Consider the following 17,733-nt stretch of genomic DNA (forward strand, 5'->3'; position numbering starts at 1 on the left):
AGACATAATTTTTAAAAAGATTAGTTTCATCCAGCAAGGTCCAAACTGCTTACCTATGCTTGTGTTCCATCTCCCACCCCCGACCCCCTCCTCCTCCTGTATGGGTGTTTAGGAGGGGGAAGGAGCATCTAGTCCAGTATCACACATCATATGCCTCCTTCTTCCAGGGATCCCTGGAGAATATGAAATGGGGTACCACTGGTCCAGACTGTTGAAGAACTGACCTGGCCTGGATTTCAGCATTAGAACTACCACTTCTGAGAAACTTCCTCCTACCAGTGTTCAAGTGTTTGCATCTATGCCCATAAATATCCAGTTACCTGCTCGTCACCCTTACTATATGTGAAGTCCTTAAAGGAAGAAATTATGTCAAGCATTGAAAGACTGGTTGTAGAAAGGAGAGCTTGGGAGAGTGGAGGAATGAATGAATGAATATATGAAATTAGTTTGGTAAGATTATTTGTAGTTTTCAGAGGCTCATTTATCACTTTTTCTGAGAGGAGAGTATGGTACTCCCCATTCAGTAAATTTACTCAGATTAATGCATCAAATCCAATCAAATGCCTGGGTTATTATGACTGAAACAATGCTGGGATCATCACCAGGAAGGGTAAATACTAATGAGATCTTTCATATGATTGCTTTCAGCTGACTGTTGAAAGGGATTAAGCCACCAGAGATAATGGCTCATGCTACACATATGTTCTTTCTAAGAGGCGAAGACAAATAATAAGGATTTTGTTCCCAACTTTTTTATTGGTAGGTGAGCCCCCTCCATACAGTCTGTGGAATAAGATCACTGGATGTCCACAGCTAAATGTAATGTATTACCTTTTCTTTCCAGTCAACTAAGTGAGTTTCAGAGCATGTATCAAAGCCTGTGTGAAGTGCCAGAGGTGAGGGGGAAGGAATACAAAAGCAAAAAACTGGCATATAAAAAAGTGGTATGAAGTCATAATTAGTGCAAAGACCCGGAGCCAGGTGGCCTGGGCTTGAACTCTGTCACTCTTACTCTCTAATTCTGTGACCTTGGACAGGTTATGTAGCATCACTGATCCTCAATTGCCTCACCCATGAAATTAGTACCTATTTCTTAGGGTTACTGAGAAGAAAAATGACATGGGAAAAACACTTGGTTCAGTATACGACACAGAAAGTTCTCCAAAGTGGTAGTAATTGTTGTTTTGCTATTATTGCTGTTTTTAATATTATTATTATTATTATTATAAGATTTTATTTATTTATGTGAGATGCATGAATGGTGAGGAGGCTCAGAGGGAGAAGCAGACTACCTACCAAGCGGGGAGCTGACATGGGGCTCTTTCCCAGGATCTGAGATCATGACCTGAGCTAAAGGCAGATGCTTGACCACTTAACTGATTGAGCCACTCAGGCGCTCCTATTTTCATTATTATTAAGATAGAGTCCTTGACATGTAGGAGACATGGTTTGGCTGAGAATGATAAGTACTGTGTATTGATTTACTGACTTTCACAAAACAGCCCACAACAAATTGTAATGTAGTCTACCAAATACACAGTGACCTTAAATATTCATAATAACATATGGATTTAAAGAAGTTTTGATCATTCGCAATGTTCTCTTTATGTTTATTAAATCATACTGTTGCATTATGTGGGTAGCCACTGGATATTTCTTTAATAGGCTACATGTAAATTTAATAACAATGATAATAAATTCTTATTAGAGTTTCTCATAGAATTAATTAATCCTCTGTTAACACTCTTACTGAGGTCAAAAACAGTTTCTTGCACAGATGTAATTATAAATCCTCAGACCTATAAGAACAGATTCAATCTCAAAACAGTTCCATTAGGCCTGCAAGAACCCTACAAAAGTGATGTAATCCCAAGGACTACACAGTGGTTCAGTTCTAACGGAGATGATTGAGGATTTTCTTGCCAAATGAAGTAGTGCTCCAAAGAATGAAGCCTACTCACAATATATTGAAGTCTTCTAAATGCCAATCATCAAGCTAAGAGGTGAAGATGAATTACATGTAGAGCCTTTCTCAATAGCTCAAGCCTTCATACCATAGTGAGCCTGGAATAAAAGAAACCAGAGCAAGTAGGTTTCATCTAATCAGGCCCTTTGTCTTTGAGAGGCCTGAAAGCCTATAGTAATGAGTTGTCAAGAGAAGATGGTTGCAGCACTTAAGTTCCTTTAACATTTATGGGGGGGAAAAGCAAGCCAGACTATTACATCTCAAAGATCTGCTTCTCAATTTCATGCTATTAAAACCTCACTAGAGCATATATAAAAGATGTGCAAAAGAGTAAGCAAAGCCCCAGGGCAAACATGATGTCTTTCTAGGGCATCCATTTTTCCAGAAGCTTAGTGGGAAAGCATTATCTTTATATTTAATCAAACACAGATATCTCATGAATTCTTATAATAAATCAGGAAATCTAAAAATATATGTGCCTCTCTGGGGCTGCACCTTAGATCCTAGGAATATCATGTTTACTTTCCTCTCCTAAAACTTTGATGGGAAATTTGAATATCCAATATGATAAAATATCCGCACTAGCCAAACACAAACAAAAGTTTCATGATTTTATGTTCTGATTTTGTATTCATGTATTTTATCTCACCAATACTTAGGCATACAGAAAAGTGTAAATTCTAGCTATAATAAATATGGGATTCACTTTGCCCTCTTCTCCAACCCAGGTTCCATACACAGGTTCCCTTTATAGCCAAAAAGGATTTTGTCCTTCGGTTTTGCTTTCCCTTGAGGATGTAGGGCTTCACAAAAATCACATACAACAGCTGGTGATACTCCTAAGATCCCTACAAGGCAATTGCAGATGGTGATGATAACCACCCACATACTGTCAGTCTGCTCAGACACTAATCTCAAGGGAAAAAATCTGTATCAGTGAAATGAGGACATTTTCATGCCAGCAAAGAGCAGCTGTTAAAAGGTACTGTGATGATCCCACCCATTCACCCAGGCTCTGAATTGAGAGTACTGTAGTCAGACAGGCCCCGGGATTAATTGCTAGACCACAGAAGCCACTCTGACTTTTCCAAAAGTGATTAATGACTTTGCAAGTCAGAGAGCAATAGTGGTCTGGGTGTTCAGGTTTCAGGTAGAGGATACTGTATGGATCATGAACTTATGGAAGAGCCAGATAGTCATCTTTATATCTCTGTACTTCTGTGGTTCCTGGCATAGGGGTCAGGGGACTGCAAATAAATGTCTGAGAAGTAAATAATTAACTAAATAAATAGATTTCAGAAGGTTTTTAGGTCAAGGGATGTTAAGGCCAGGAAAAACTTAATATGATTAGTTTGTCACACTATCTTGGTTAGAATTCCATCTCCACCAATTAACTGTCGAATCTTGGGTGAGTTATTTAACTTTTCCAAGCTTCCAATTCCTCATGCATAATATAATATACACATAGGGTCATTATAAGAACTAAATTATATACAATAGCAAAGGTACAATGATTAACTGAATGATTGTCACAAGTAGACCCTGAATAATTTAACCTTCCTTAACAGGTAGCCAGAAAAGTTCAGAGCTTCTTCTGACGCTTTTTCTGTGTTACAGAGCTCTGAGTGGAAAGTGAGGTATGAAAAATAGAACTTTTATCTGGAAAATGATATAAAATGAACTTAATTGAAAAAGAGTACTGCTTGGAGCCAGAGATATTCATTCATTCATTTTGCTTGATTTTGCTGTTTAGTGGCTTTGTGATGTTGAGTGGTCATTTAAACTCTGATAGTCCAAAAAATAAATTAATTAATTAAAAATAAATTAAAAATAAATTTAAAAATAAATTCTGATAGTCCCAGTTATACCAGCTACAAAACAGGACTTTTTTAAATTTATAAATTAATTAAAATTCATACATTTTAATATTTTTTGCTCATCCCATAATACAGGTCTATTTTGAGGCTTTGTGTAAGATATAATGATTTATAAATAGTGACATACTATATAAATATGAGGCACTATTATTAATCAATTTTTTGAGTTGGTAAGTATAGAAAACTGGACTATAAATACACTTGAAGAGCAAGCAAAGGGGCTCATAGTAAGATTTCTCTTACTATGGGAAAGAGAAAAATCATGCTTTCAAGGCCAAGTTATAGGTCAGATTTCCTGACTTTAGATCTAATAGGCTCACAGGTCTCATCTTGCATGCTTGGAAAACTAAATTGAGAAGAACTAAGAAGATGTTGTTGGGTCCAATTTTAAAAAGTACCATTGTAGTTCAATGCTGGCTGCTAAGGACCCAGGAGGTAGGTGTGTCAACATGTGTGCTGTGAATTTTCTATCTTAACATAATATGTCCTTTATGCCCAAAATATTGCTGACCACCCACTTCTTGAAACTCTCTGTTCTGTAAACTCTAACTTGTTTTGTTTGCCAGTGGCTTTGAATGTTCTTTCTCTGCTTCTAACATATCTTGCTTCCTCCCACCATTTTTGTTTTCATCCGTTTCTAACTAAATTCATTTCCTCAGGGACCTCTTTCATTCCTATGGGAATTCTCATGTGAAATCTAAAATTTAGATTTATTGCCCTAATATCTGTATATATCTTTTATGCCATCATGACCTCAACCTAATATGGCTAAAAATTTATACATCATCATTCTCCTATCCCCCTTATCCTCCTTAATTCCTCATTCCTAATGTTCCATTTATCTTAGGATGTGCAATGCTTTATATGCAGAGCTATAAAATTTAAATTCATTCTATTATACTGAAGGAAATAGTCTCTCAGTCAATTCAGAGATTTTCCTGTTTCCCTGGGGTTTCACAGAGCTATGGTATCTTGAAAAGTGGACACCATGTCTTTGCTATTATAGGTTCATGCTGGCATCTTCTGAAACTTCCAGAACCCCAATCTCTGGGCCTTCAGTAATCAGTCTATATGCTTAGCTTCTGAGCAAGCCCTCATTTCATTGGCTGGGACAGCTTGGGATATTGTGGTTGTTATGGATAGCAACTCCTTAAATGAGGAGTAAATGCTAACGGGAAAAAGTCAATACAAGCGGAAATATATTAATTCATATTACAAAAAAATAAAAATGTTTTCTGATTTCATTTCCAAACACAATGGAGTAATGAGGACTGATTTACCCTCCTACCCCAAACATACAATGGACAAAAATATTTTTTAAACTTTTCATATTAGACACCAGGCAGTAAAGGAGACTGAAAGATAGGATTTCCTGGGAGACAGAAAACAAATATGGTGAGCACTATAACAACTCCGGATTAATTCCTAGAGAGAATTTTCAGGAGGCAGAATCATGCATAGTTTGGTGGTCTCCATGAGGTAAGAAACATGGAGCTGGGCATCTTAGGAACAGACATCCAGAACTAACAGGGCAGAGTAGCAGAGGAGAGAACTCCAAAGAGAGAGCTCCACAGATCTGCAGAGAGTCCATTTCAAGTATTTGTTAGAGAATTTACATGTATGCGAGGGAACTACCTAAAGCCAGAAAAAAAACAAATACTCAATGTAATTGATTAGAACTCACAGAGGACTGGCAATATTTCCTGTTCTAGCCAATCAGAATGGAAAGCTTCATTATTCAGAGGACATTGAGTATAGTATTCAAAAGGCAGTTGCCTCAGTGAGGAAAAATTAACCCCAGATGAAACAATGCTCTGATCTTACCTAACAAAATCTAAAAGAAACAGCTTAAATAAATGAACTTTTTCAAGTAACTTAATCAATCACATCCTAGAATAAAGCTCAGAACATTTATAGGAATACTAGAATATCCAGAACCCAATAGGATAAAATTATACTATCTGACATCAAATTAAAAATTACCAGGTATGCAGAGAAGCAGGAAAATACAACCCATAATGAGGACAAAAAAAATAATATGAACAGATCCAAAAATAACACAGCTGACAGAATTTGTAGTGGAGGAAAAACACAATTATAACTTAACTGAATATGTCCAAGAAACTAGAGGAAAGATTAAACATGTTAAGTGGTAACATAAAAGATATAAAAGAAACCCAAAGAGGGGCACCTGGGTGGCACATTCAGTTAAGCATTTGATTCTTGGTTTCAGCTCAGGTCATGATCTCATGGGTCAGTGCTCAGCTGGGAGTCTGCTGGAAGATTCTCTCCCTCTGCCCCTCCTCCTCTCTGTCTCTCAAATAAATAAATTTTAAGAAATAGAGAGACCCAAAGTGAATATCTAATGATGAAAAATAGACCAGATAAAATTAATGGCATATTAGATATTGAAGAAGAAAAGATTAGTGAACTTGAAGACCAAGCAACAGACATTATACAAAAAGCAGAGGGTAAAAATGACTCCATAAAAAAATAGAGTAGCATTGAGTTTTGGGGCAGTTTAAAACTGCCAAATATACATGTAATTATAATCACCAAAGGGTAAGTGCAGGAAAAAACTGAGAAAAGTAATTTTGAAGAAACAACGCTCAAAATTTTTCTAATTCGGTGATAACTAAAACCCACAGATCTTAGAAACTCAACATACTTTCAGCATGAAAAACATCAAGAAAGCTACACTGTGACTCATCATCAAATTGATTAAAATCATCAATAAAGGGAAAAATGTCTTAAAAGTGACCAAAGAAAAAAGACAAATTACATTCAGAGAACAAAAGGTAAGAATGATCAAATATTTATGGTTGGAAACAATGCAAGCCAGAAAAAAATAGCATTTTTAATGTACTGAAAAAAAAATCAAAATCTTTATCTAGTGAAAATATCTTTCAAAAATGAAGATGAAATGAAGACTTTTTCTTATATACAAAATATGAAAGAATTTATCACCAGGAGACTTGTAGTAAAAGATAAGTTTTTAAAAGTCAAGTATTTCAGGAAGAAAACCATGACACCAGGTAAAATTTTGGTTTTAGAAGAAGGAATAATAACCAGCACAGAGGATATTTATATGGAATATAAATATAAATATCCAAATGATTGTCTTCTTTATTATTGAAACCTTTGTCAAAGATAAGTGACTACTGAATGTAAATAATAACATTTTGTGGGGCTTATGCCATATGTAGTAGGCACTTTTAAGAACTTTATAATATGTAAAGACTAGGTTTTCATTTACTAAAGCACAATAATGATATTGTCTTGAATAAAAAGTAAATAAAAATTGGTTATTAGTTTCCTAGGGCTGTTATAACATGTAACACAAAGTGAGCAGCTTAAAACAGTAGCAATTTAGTGCCTTACAATTCTAGAGACTAGATGTTCAAAATCAAGGTGTAGACAGGGCCATATTCCCCCTGAGATCTGTAGAGGAATCTTTCTTGCCTCTTTGCCTCTGATGCTTTGTCAGCAATATTCAGCATTCCTTGGTTTGGAGCTGTATAACTTCATTCTCTGCTTTCATCATATGGTATTGTCCCTGTGTGTGTGTCTTCACATGGTTTTTGTTTTTTTTGTTTTTGTTTTTTTTTAATGTGATGTTTTTTTTTTAACAGTGTGAGCACACAAGTCAAGGGGGAGGTGCAGAGGGAAAGGGAGAAGGAAAATCTTAAATAGGCTCCATGCTCAGTGCAGAGCCCAACATGGAGCTTGATCTCATCACACTGAGATCATGACCTGAGCCAAAACGAAGAGTTGGACACTTAACCAACTGAGCCACACAGGCACCCCAGCATTTTTCTTATAACGGTATAGGTCAAATTGGATTAGGTGTTCACATACTGAAGTATGACCTCATTCTAACTAATTATACTTACAATGACAATATATGCTAATATGATCACATTCTGAGGTACTAGAAGTTAGGAGTTCAACATATCTTTTTCAGAGAAAAAAAATTCAACCCATAACAGCTGTTATGCCTTAAATATATTTCTGTGACAGAGTTTCTAAAGATGCTTGTAAATGTACATAGGCATTTTGTGGTGTTAATAGGCAATTGCACAACGGGAGCAGAATTATTTTTGGAACTGTTGGTTTTTCTTTCCAGCACCCTAGAGTAACAGGATTCAATAGCAACACTAACAATTAGTGCTTCTCTGGGTTTCAAGATCCTCTGTGAATAATTTTTGACAAATCACTCTCCAAAAAGCATCAGCTTTACAAAAGCTGTATCCCATATAGAAATTCTCCACTCTGAGACACAATAGACCATTAATGTGTCAACTTCAAAGCTAATGATAATCTAGTAATAAACTACCATCTTTAAATATTAATTTTTATTCTGGGGAAATATAAGGAGTTTCAAGATCTAGATACTTCACATATTACTTTTCAGATAAACAGGCTTCTTATTCATAATTCACATTAGTAAAGGACACAATCACCAAATGTGTGGTAAGTCATTTCACAGAATGCTGATTGGCCAACTCCCTAGTTAAGAAATATGGCACATATTTTTCAAATAGAGTTTAAATAACAACTTCTCTGATAAAGACTCCTTTTTAATTCAAACCTCACTAAGAAAGGAGACATGAAAATTACCAGCTCATGAGACAGAAAAGTAAGAATGATAAAACAAGGAAAAAAGTGAGGCTTACATTCAGAAAACTTTCATTTCATGGAAATTAAACTACTAAGAGGACATTTTAAAGAGAATGAGATATGGGTAAAATTAGAAGAGTCAAGTGACAATGAATGGACAGAAAACATTTGGAATCTAATAAAACCAAGTTTGAATGCTGTCCAAAACATTACTAATTAGTGGAAAAATAAGAAAATTACACATTAAGTATTCAATAAATTTAAAAAGTTATTATAACAATTATAGTCATAATTATGCAAATAACAAATACTGATTAATCGGTAAAAATCATTTGCCTAATTATGTTACATAAATACATGTTAAATGCACAAATAATTTAAAAATACTAAGTTTTAATATAATTATTGTTATTATAGTGAAGACAGAGAAGTCTTTGGCTTGCAGAATATTAGGAGATATATCAGGTTCTGGTCCTCTGGTGACATAAGAGTCTCCTGAATGTACTTCCTCCCATGGACACACTAAATCTACAGCTATACATAGGGCAATTGTCTCTGAAATTAACCCAGAAACTAGCTAAGTAACTACTATACATCAAGTGAATGAGAAAATATTCTTGTCAAAATGGGTAGGTCAGTCTGAGAGACAGTCTTGCCTCAAATCCACTCATGCCGGAGTGACCTATAATCAGGTAGGAACTCACAGTTCCTGGCTTTTCTCTGAGGACTGAAGGGTTTGGACCCAACATCTAGCACCCCAACTTTTAAGACTTTCACCTGAATGATGAGCACCCAAAAAACCTAGCTTTGAAAGCCAGTGGGACATGCATTCATGAGGCCCATAAGACCACAGCAAACAAAGGGGGAGCTCTTAACAAGTATGAAAGTACTGGCTGTAGCTACTAGCCACCAACATTTCCTAAAGGCTCAGTACACAGGGAGGAGACATAAATGTCCATTTCAAAATCTTTCCTCAAAAGAGGGCTATTTGCATACTTTAAAAGCTCTGGACAAAGGTTAGGCTTCTAATTTAGCTTATGTCTAAGGGCTCACTTCAATCCTTCCTAGAGACCAGTGGGTGCCATTTTGTTCTTCCTTTAACCCATTTAACTCACTAGGTGTCTTCTTGGAAGAAGCTCATGAATTTGTCTGGTGCCCTGGCATTTGCTGGCTGCCACCTAGGAGATGTGCCCTTTGATCGACTGAATCTTGTGGTGATTAGAGCTTGCATTTGTGAGTCCTACAGAACCATAGAAAATAAAGAACAGTTCTTAACCACACAACCTCTAAGAGCTAGGTACAGAGGAAACCGACAAAAATGACCATCTCCAGTCTTGCCCTGAAAAAGGCCTATCTGCATACTTTAAAGATACTGCCAGAGAGTTTGGCTAGTAATCACCCTACATCAAGGTGATAAATAACAGTCTCTCTTTTGGACACTGATAGGTCTTGGTATACTTCAAATACTGGGGGGCCAGTAAAAACAAAGAAGGTAATTAAATCAGCACAAAGGTGTAAGAGATAACAAAAAACTTTGGCTGAAAGACAAGTTTCATCACCAATACAAGACCATTTATCAAGACTGCTAGAGGTGGCTGTTTTATCTAAGACATAGAAACCAATGCAGAGAGTCAAGGAAATTGAAGAAACGGGAATGTGTTCCAAACAAAAGAATAAGATAAAATTCCAGAAACAGACCTTAATGAAACAGAGATAAGTGATTTACCTGAATAATTATTCACAGGAACAGTCAAACATGCTCAATTAAATCAGGAGAACAATGCATAATAAAAGCAAGAATTTCAACAAAGAAATGTAAAGTATTAAAAGATACCAAAAAGAAATCATGGAACTGAAGAATATGATAACTGCACTGAAAAATTCAATAGAGGGGTTTAATAACAAACTAGATCAACTGGAAGAAAGAATTAACTAACACAAAGGCAGGGCAGGAGAATTAATCTAGTCAGAGAAGAAAAAAGACAACAGAAAGAAAAAGAGGGGCCTCTGCCTCCTGCAATCACATCATCCAAGGAAACAAAAGAAACTCTAAAGGAAGAAGTGTCCTTGCTAATATTGACAGCTCATCTCAAATCACTGGGAAAGGAGTTATAGTGAAACCAGACTTTTCTGTGGATGAGTTTTCTGCCTCTGTCCTCACTGGAAAACTGACTACTTCTTTCTTTCAATTTTCTACACAATTGTATTTGTGATTGGTTTGCTAAGTAATGACATTGCTCTGTGGGTCTTTCTTTCCCAAACAAAGGGGCAGCACCCTGCTGTGGTTTACATGGCCAATCTAGCCTTAGCAGACCTCCTTTCTGGGATCTGGTTCCCTCTGAAGATTGCCTGTAACGTACATGGCAACAATTGGGTTTATGGGGAAGCTCTTTGCAAAGTACTCATTGGCTTTTTCTATGGCAACATGTACTATTCCATTCTCCTTATGACTTGCCTCAGGGTGCAGAGGTATTGAGTCACCACAAACCCCATAGTGCACTTGAGGAAGGAGGCAAAGACTGCCTTTGGAGTGTTACTGGGGATATGGGTGCTGATTCTGCTGGTTATCATCCCCTTCTATATCACGAAGCAGGCTGGGTACATTCCAGCCCTCAATATCATAACCTGCCATGATGTCCTGCCTAAGGATGTGTTTGTAGGGGACATGTTCAGTTATTTCCTCTCTTTGGCCATTGGAGTCTATTCCCAGCCTTCCTCATGGCCTCGGCCTATATACCAATGGTTAGAACACTCCAATCTTCTGCTATGGATGAACACTTAGGAAAGAAGAGGCAGAGAGCCACCAAACTCATTGTCATTTTCCTGCCATGTATTTGGTCTGCTTAACTCCTAGTGACCTTCTACTTGTGGTACATTATTTCCTAATTAGGAACTGAAGCCAGAGTCACATCTACATCCACTACATTGTAGTCCTCTGCCTCTCCACCCTCAACAGTAGCAGTGACGCCTTTGTCTGTTATCTTGTTTCACAGGACTTCAGGGATCATGCAAAGAATGCTCTCCTTTGTTGAAGTGTTCATACTGTAGGGTAGATGCAAATACCCTTCACATCAAAGAAATTCTCCAGGAAATCCAGCTCTTATTCAAGTTCAATCAGTGTTAAAACCTTTTTCTGGGTAGCCTGGGTGGCTCAGCGGTTTAGCGCCGCCTTCAGCTGGGTCGTGACCCTGGAGGCCTGGGATCGAGTCCCAGGTCAGGCTCCCTGCATGGCTCCAGCCTGCTTCTCCCTCTGCCTGTGTCTTTGTCTCTCTCTCTGCATCTCTCTGTGTCTCTCATGAATAAATAAATAACATCTTAAAAAAAAAACCCACCTCTTTCTGAGCTTTTCAGCCCCTCAGTTGGTTGTTTTAAGGGGGATTTGTAGCCTGCTTAATGTTACAGGTATATTTCTGTTGTTTCCTAACCAATTGGGTCTCACTACATACCAAGTATATGCAGTACTTCTCAGGATTGCTGGAAGCTTCCCTGTTTGCATGACAAAAGTCCCCCAAAGTAACACAGACATCAGTTTTAGAATTCCTCTACTGAGATGCTCCTGGAAATGAAACAGAAGCAAAATTTTCAGAAGGCAGTGAACACTGATAAGAACAGATACTACACTTGATCTTAGCCAAAAGGCCGAGAAGCGATTATTAGTCATAAAAGAGAATGAAATATTGCCATTTGTGAATACATGGATGGACCTAGAGGATATTAAGTGAAATAGGTCAGATAGAGAAAAACAAATATCATTTGATTTCACTTACATGTGGAATCTCAAAAACAAAACAAACAACAAAAAATAGAAATGGACTTATACTGGTGGTTGCCAAAGGGGAAAGGTTCGGGGGTAAGCAAAATAAGTGAAAGGGATTAGAAGGTACAAACTTCTAGTTATAAAATAAAGAAGATAAAGGAATGAAAAGTACAACATAGGCAATATAGTCAATAATATAATAATAATTTTCTATGGTGACAGATATAATTATACTTATTGTGGTCAGCATTTCATAAGGTATATAATTGTCAAATCACTATGTCTGAAGCTAATACAATATTATATGTGAATTGTACTTCAAATAAAAAATGATCGCAAACTTAAAAAAAAAGAAGGCAGTGAAAAAAAACAGAAGATCAGTGACTTGTAAAAACTAGTGGCATGAAGACACAGTTCTTAGCTGAAATTACATTTAGTTTATATCTGGGCTCAATTACAGCCATGTTAGAGCTTCGGTGTCTCAGAGATGATCAAACCAATTGGCTAACTGTACAAATGAGGACAGTAAAGAGGTAAAGAAGCTATCCAGACTCAGGGTAGCTTCCATTGCAACTAATTGCAGCCAGTTAGGATTGGACCATGGAATTAGAATGTTCTATGAGATTCTCCTACCACCTCCTTGTGGATTTTGTTTAAAAATGCAGATTTGTCAGACTCAAGACTGACAGAACTCAGGGTCTGAGTCAGGCAACTGTATTTTAACAAGTCTCTGCTGCATATGCTCATGCATACCAAGGTTCCAGAATCACCAGTCTGGGTGCTGCTTCCATCTGATAAGATGCCAAGGGAGAAGCAAACTGTTTTGTGTCGTTTTTATGTACAGCTTGAAATGAGATCTGTTTGTAGTCTCATTAGGACTTTCAATTATTTATCAGTCCTTTGAGCTTCTATATACGTCTTATCACTACAAGGAAAATACAATGAAAATTTTAAATGCAGAAATAAAAATTTTGTGTAACTTTATACCAACTCAATCTTCAGGGAGTCTGAGTTATAGATAGTTTCAAAGTAAGAATGGCATTTACCATTTAGTACTTTTCAAAATTATACTTAGATTATTTATTTTCAGTTTTCTTCACTTGTTGCAAATATGAAATTGTAATGCCTTCACTGGATTTGAACCACATCTGTTTGAAAAAGAATGCTAAGGAGATGTGATTTACAATATATTAAGGGGGTATTTACTTTAAACTGAATTTTTTTTTAACTGTTGTATTTCTGATTTTTTTGAAATAATTTCAATGATTGATTTGTAAATAACACATGACCCCCTCCTTTTTTGTTACAACTTATTTTTGAGTTGTGGGGTTTTTTTGAGGGAGGATGTAGAAGGAAAGCTCCAGCATCACTCCTAGAAAAAGAAATGATGTGATGCTCATAGCATATTTCTTAGATAAATAGGGCCATGCTGTAATATTGCCTAATGATACTGTTATCACTTAACATTACAGATTTTTTTCCATTCTATCTATAGGTTGACTTCAATTTTTAATAGACACAGACTGTACTTTGAGGGTATATTCTGATATAGTCATTTCCCTAGTAATGTCTCCTGAAGTCTCTCTCTTTCTCTCTCTCTTTTTTGTTATTAAAATAGTGCTGCATTGGAAAAGAGAAGAAAGAAAGAGAAGAAAGAAAGAAAGAAAGAAAGAAAGAAAGAAAGAAAGAAAGAAGAAAGAAAGAGAAAGAAGAGAAGAGAAAGAGAAGAAAGAAAGAAAGAAAGAAAGAAAGAAAAGAAAGAAGAAAGAAAGAAAGAAAGAAAGAAAGAAAGAAAGAAAGAAAGAAAGAAAGAAAGAAAAAAGAGAGAGAGAAGAAGGAAAATAAAGATAGCTGGAAAGACTATGACACATAATCAAGTGGTTCAATATTCTCATTACAGTTCTCCTAAAAGGGAAGAGAAAAAGGAGCAGAAAGCTTCCTCAAGAAAACAATGGCTAAAAATTCCCATAACTTAGGGAAATAAACAGATAACCAGATTCATGAATATTAAAGAATTCCAAATGAGAAAAATATAAAGGGACTCACATCAAGATACCCTGTAATTGAACTGTCAAAAATTAATTTTTTTTATTTATTTATGATAGTCACACACAGAGAGAGAGAGAGAGAGAGAGGCAGAGACACAGGCAGAGGGAGAAGCAGGCTCCATGCACCGGGAGCCCGACGTGGGATTCGATCCCGGGTCTCCAGGATCGCGCCCTGGGCCAAAGGCAGGCGCTAAACCCTGCACCACCCAGGGATCCCCGAACTGTCAAAAATTAAAGACAAGGAGAGAATCTTAAAAGCAGCAAGAGAAAATCAATTTGTTAAGTACACGGGAATCCCCAAAAAACTATCAGCAGATTCTTCAGCAGTAACTTTGTAAGCAAGAAGAGAGTGGCATGATATACTTAGAGTGCTAAAAGAAAATAAAACTGCCTTCCAAAGCATTTTCAGCAAAGTTGTTCTTCAGAATTAGAGACATAAACAATTTTCCAGACAAGCAAAAGCTGAAGAAATTGGTTACCACTAGACCAGCCATACACAAAATGATAGAGACATCTTCAAGGTGAAATAAAAGGATTCTAATTAGTAATGGGAAATTAGGAAACCCTGAATCTCACAGGGAAAGTAAATATATAGTTAGATACATATAGCCTATGTAATGCTGGTGGGTAAATCACATATAAATCTAGTATGAAGCTTAAAAGACAAAATCATAAATATAACTCTATAATAATTTATTTAATGGGTATGCAATATATAAAGATGCAAATTGTGGTATCAAAAATAAAATATGGGGAATTGGGGGAGAAAAATGTGGAGCTTTAGCATGCATTTGAAGTTAGGTAGTTATGAACTTAGATTGTTATAAATATGTTTCATGTAAGCCTCATGGTAACCACAAAGCAAAAACTTATTGTAGATACATACAAGATAAAGGAATATAAGCATATTGCTATACTAAATCATTTTATCACATGGAAGAGACAAAGAAGAAATAAATAAATAAATTATAAAACAGCCAGAAAACAATGAACAAAATGGCAATAATAAATCTAGATGTATAATCACTTTAAATGTAAATGGACTAAATTCTTCAATCATAATACAGAAAGTGCCTGAATGGATTTTTGAAAAGGAAAAAAAAAAGACCCAAATATCTGCTTCCTACAGAGGCTTACTTCAGATAAGGACACAGAGACTGAATCAAGGGGTTAGAAAAACAAATTTCACACAAAATAGACACCAGAAGGAAGCATAGATAGCCATACTTATTTAAGGCAAAATAGACTTTAAGCTGAAGACTCTAACAAGAAATAAAGAAGGTATATATTTAAAGATAAAGGGGTTTATCCAACAAGAAAAGTAAGTATTTATGCACCTAACATAAGAGTACCTAAATATTAACAAAACCGAAGGAAGCAATAAAGAGTAATGTGATAATAAAATATCCTATTTCAATTTGGATAGATCATTTAGGCATAAAATCAGTTAAGGAAATATTTGACTTAAAGGACACATTAGACCAAAGAGACTTAACAGACATTTATAGAACATTCCACTCAATAGCAGCAAAATATACAGTATATATATATATCCTTCCCAAGGACAGCAGGGACTTTTTCCAAAATAGATCACATGTTAGGCCACAAAACAAGTCTTAATACATTAAGAACATTAACATTATGTAAAGATTCTATTATGACCATAATGGTGTAAAACTAGAAATCAATTACAAGAGAAAAACTAGAAAATTCATACTTATCTGGAGATCAAACAACATGTTATTGAACAACCAATGGGTCAAAGAAGAAATCAAAAGATAAATTGAGAAAAAAATCATTAGACCAATAAAAATGGAAATACAATATACCAAATCTTATGAAATGCAGCAAAAGCAATTCTAAAAGGGAAATTGATAGAATAAATGCTTATATTAGGAAAAAATAAAGATCTCAAATAAACAATTTAACTTTACCCCTCAAGGAAGGAAAAGAACCCAAAATTAGTAGAAAGAAGGATATAACGAAGATCCAGTGGAAATAAATGAAGTAGAGAAAAAACAGAAAAAAAGAAAGAAGAAAGAAAGAGAGAGAGAGAGAGAGAAAGAAAGAAAGAAAGAAAGAATCAATGAAAGGATTTTTTAAAAGACAAAGTAGACATACCCTAGCTATACTTAGAAAGCAAAAAAGGATTCAAATAAAATTAGAAATGAAAGAGGACACATTCAACTGATATTGACACATGTAAAGATCATAAAAGAGTATGATGAACAATTATATGCCAACAAATTGGACAACGTAGAAGAAACTGATAAATTCTGAAACATAAAATCTACCAATACTGAATCGTGAAGAAAAAGAAACCTGACCATATGCATCACTAGTAAAGAGACTGAAACAATAAATAAAAATCTCCAAAATATATGTGATGAGCAGTAAGTGTTGGATGAAAGTGTTGAAACACTACATTATACACCTGAAACTAATATCACACTGTTTGTTAACTGGAATTCAAATAAAAACTTCAGAAAAAGAAAGGTAAAAAGACAAAACAAAACAAAACAAAACATCTCCATCAAATAAAGTCTAGAACCAGACAGCTCACCAGTGAATTCTACCAAACATTCAAAGAAGAGTTAATACCAACCTTTCTTAAACTCTTCCAAAAACTGGAAGTGTTAGTGGGGGGAACATTTATTTCCAAATTCATTGGAAAGGTCGGCATTACTCTGATACCAAAATCAGACAAGGGCACTACAAGAAACGAAAATTATAGGCTGAAACCCACAATGAACATAAACAAAAGTCCTTCACAAAATATTAGCAAGCCAAATTAAACAATATGTTAAAAAGGATCATATGTAATGATCATATGGGATTTTTTCCAGGAATGCAAATACGGTTCGACATCTGCAAACCAATAGGATATATCACGTTAACAAAATGAAGAATAAAAACTACGATCTCGATAGATGTAGAAAAATCATTTGACAGAAATCAACATCCATTCAGGATATACCCTCAGCAAACTGGGTATCTAGAAGCTCTCTCGGGGCTTGGATAGTGAAAGAAGAGGAATAGAACATGAGATTTCCAATAGTCCTTTCACAGTAGAAGTGAGCCTGACAACAAAGTAAACATGGAGAAAAGAAGAACCAAAAAATACAGAAAAGTATTGATGACTGTATGTTAAGCACCATGAAGACTGTGTAATGCTCATCAGTGCTTGATAAATCCCAGATTTTCATGTGGTTATATTGGAGCCATATGCCACTTCTAATCAATAAACATAAGTGATATATTTGTTTTACATGCCAAAGTATTTCAGAGCACATATGGATTATTCACAGTCTCTCTCTTCACTGGTCATAGTAACACAAAAAAAATAACATAATAAAATGGTGGCATCACGATGATCAGCAACAATGTGAAACAATCTACTGATCTGCATTAGATGACATAAGAAATATTAAGGCTTAAAATTCTGGAGTCAGATTAAAAAAAAAC

The 17,733-nt window shown here is 35.6% G+C and overlaps 2 pseudogenes; one reads left to right on the forward strand and one right to left on the reverse strand.

Annotated features, from left to right (window-relative positions):
• Positions 1–6,211: 6,211 nt before the first annotated feature.
• The window catches only part of LOC112933935 (proteinase-activated receptor 2-like), a 121,484-nt pseudogene continuing 109,962 nt past the window's right edge, over positions 6,212–17,733 (forward strand).
• LOC112933957 (U2 spliceosomal RNA) lies at positions 11,910–12,114 on the reverse strand (annotated as a pseudogene).

Source organism: Vulpes vulpes, chromosome 6 (assembly GCF_048418805.1).
Source record: "Vulpes vulpes isolate BD-2025 chromosome 6, VulVul3, whole genome shotgun sequence".
NCBI classification, from domain to species: Eukaryota; Metazoa; Chordata; class Mammalia; order Carnivora; family Canidae; genus Vulpes; species Vulpes vulpes.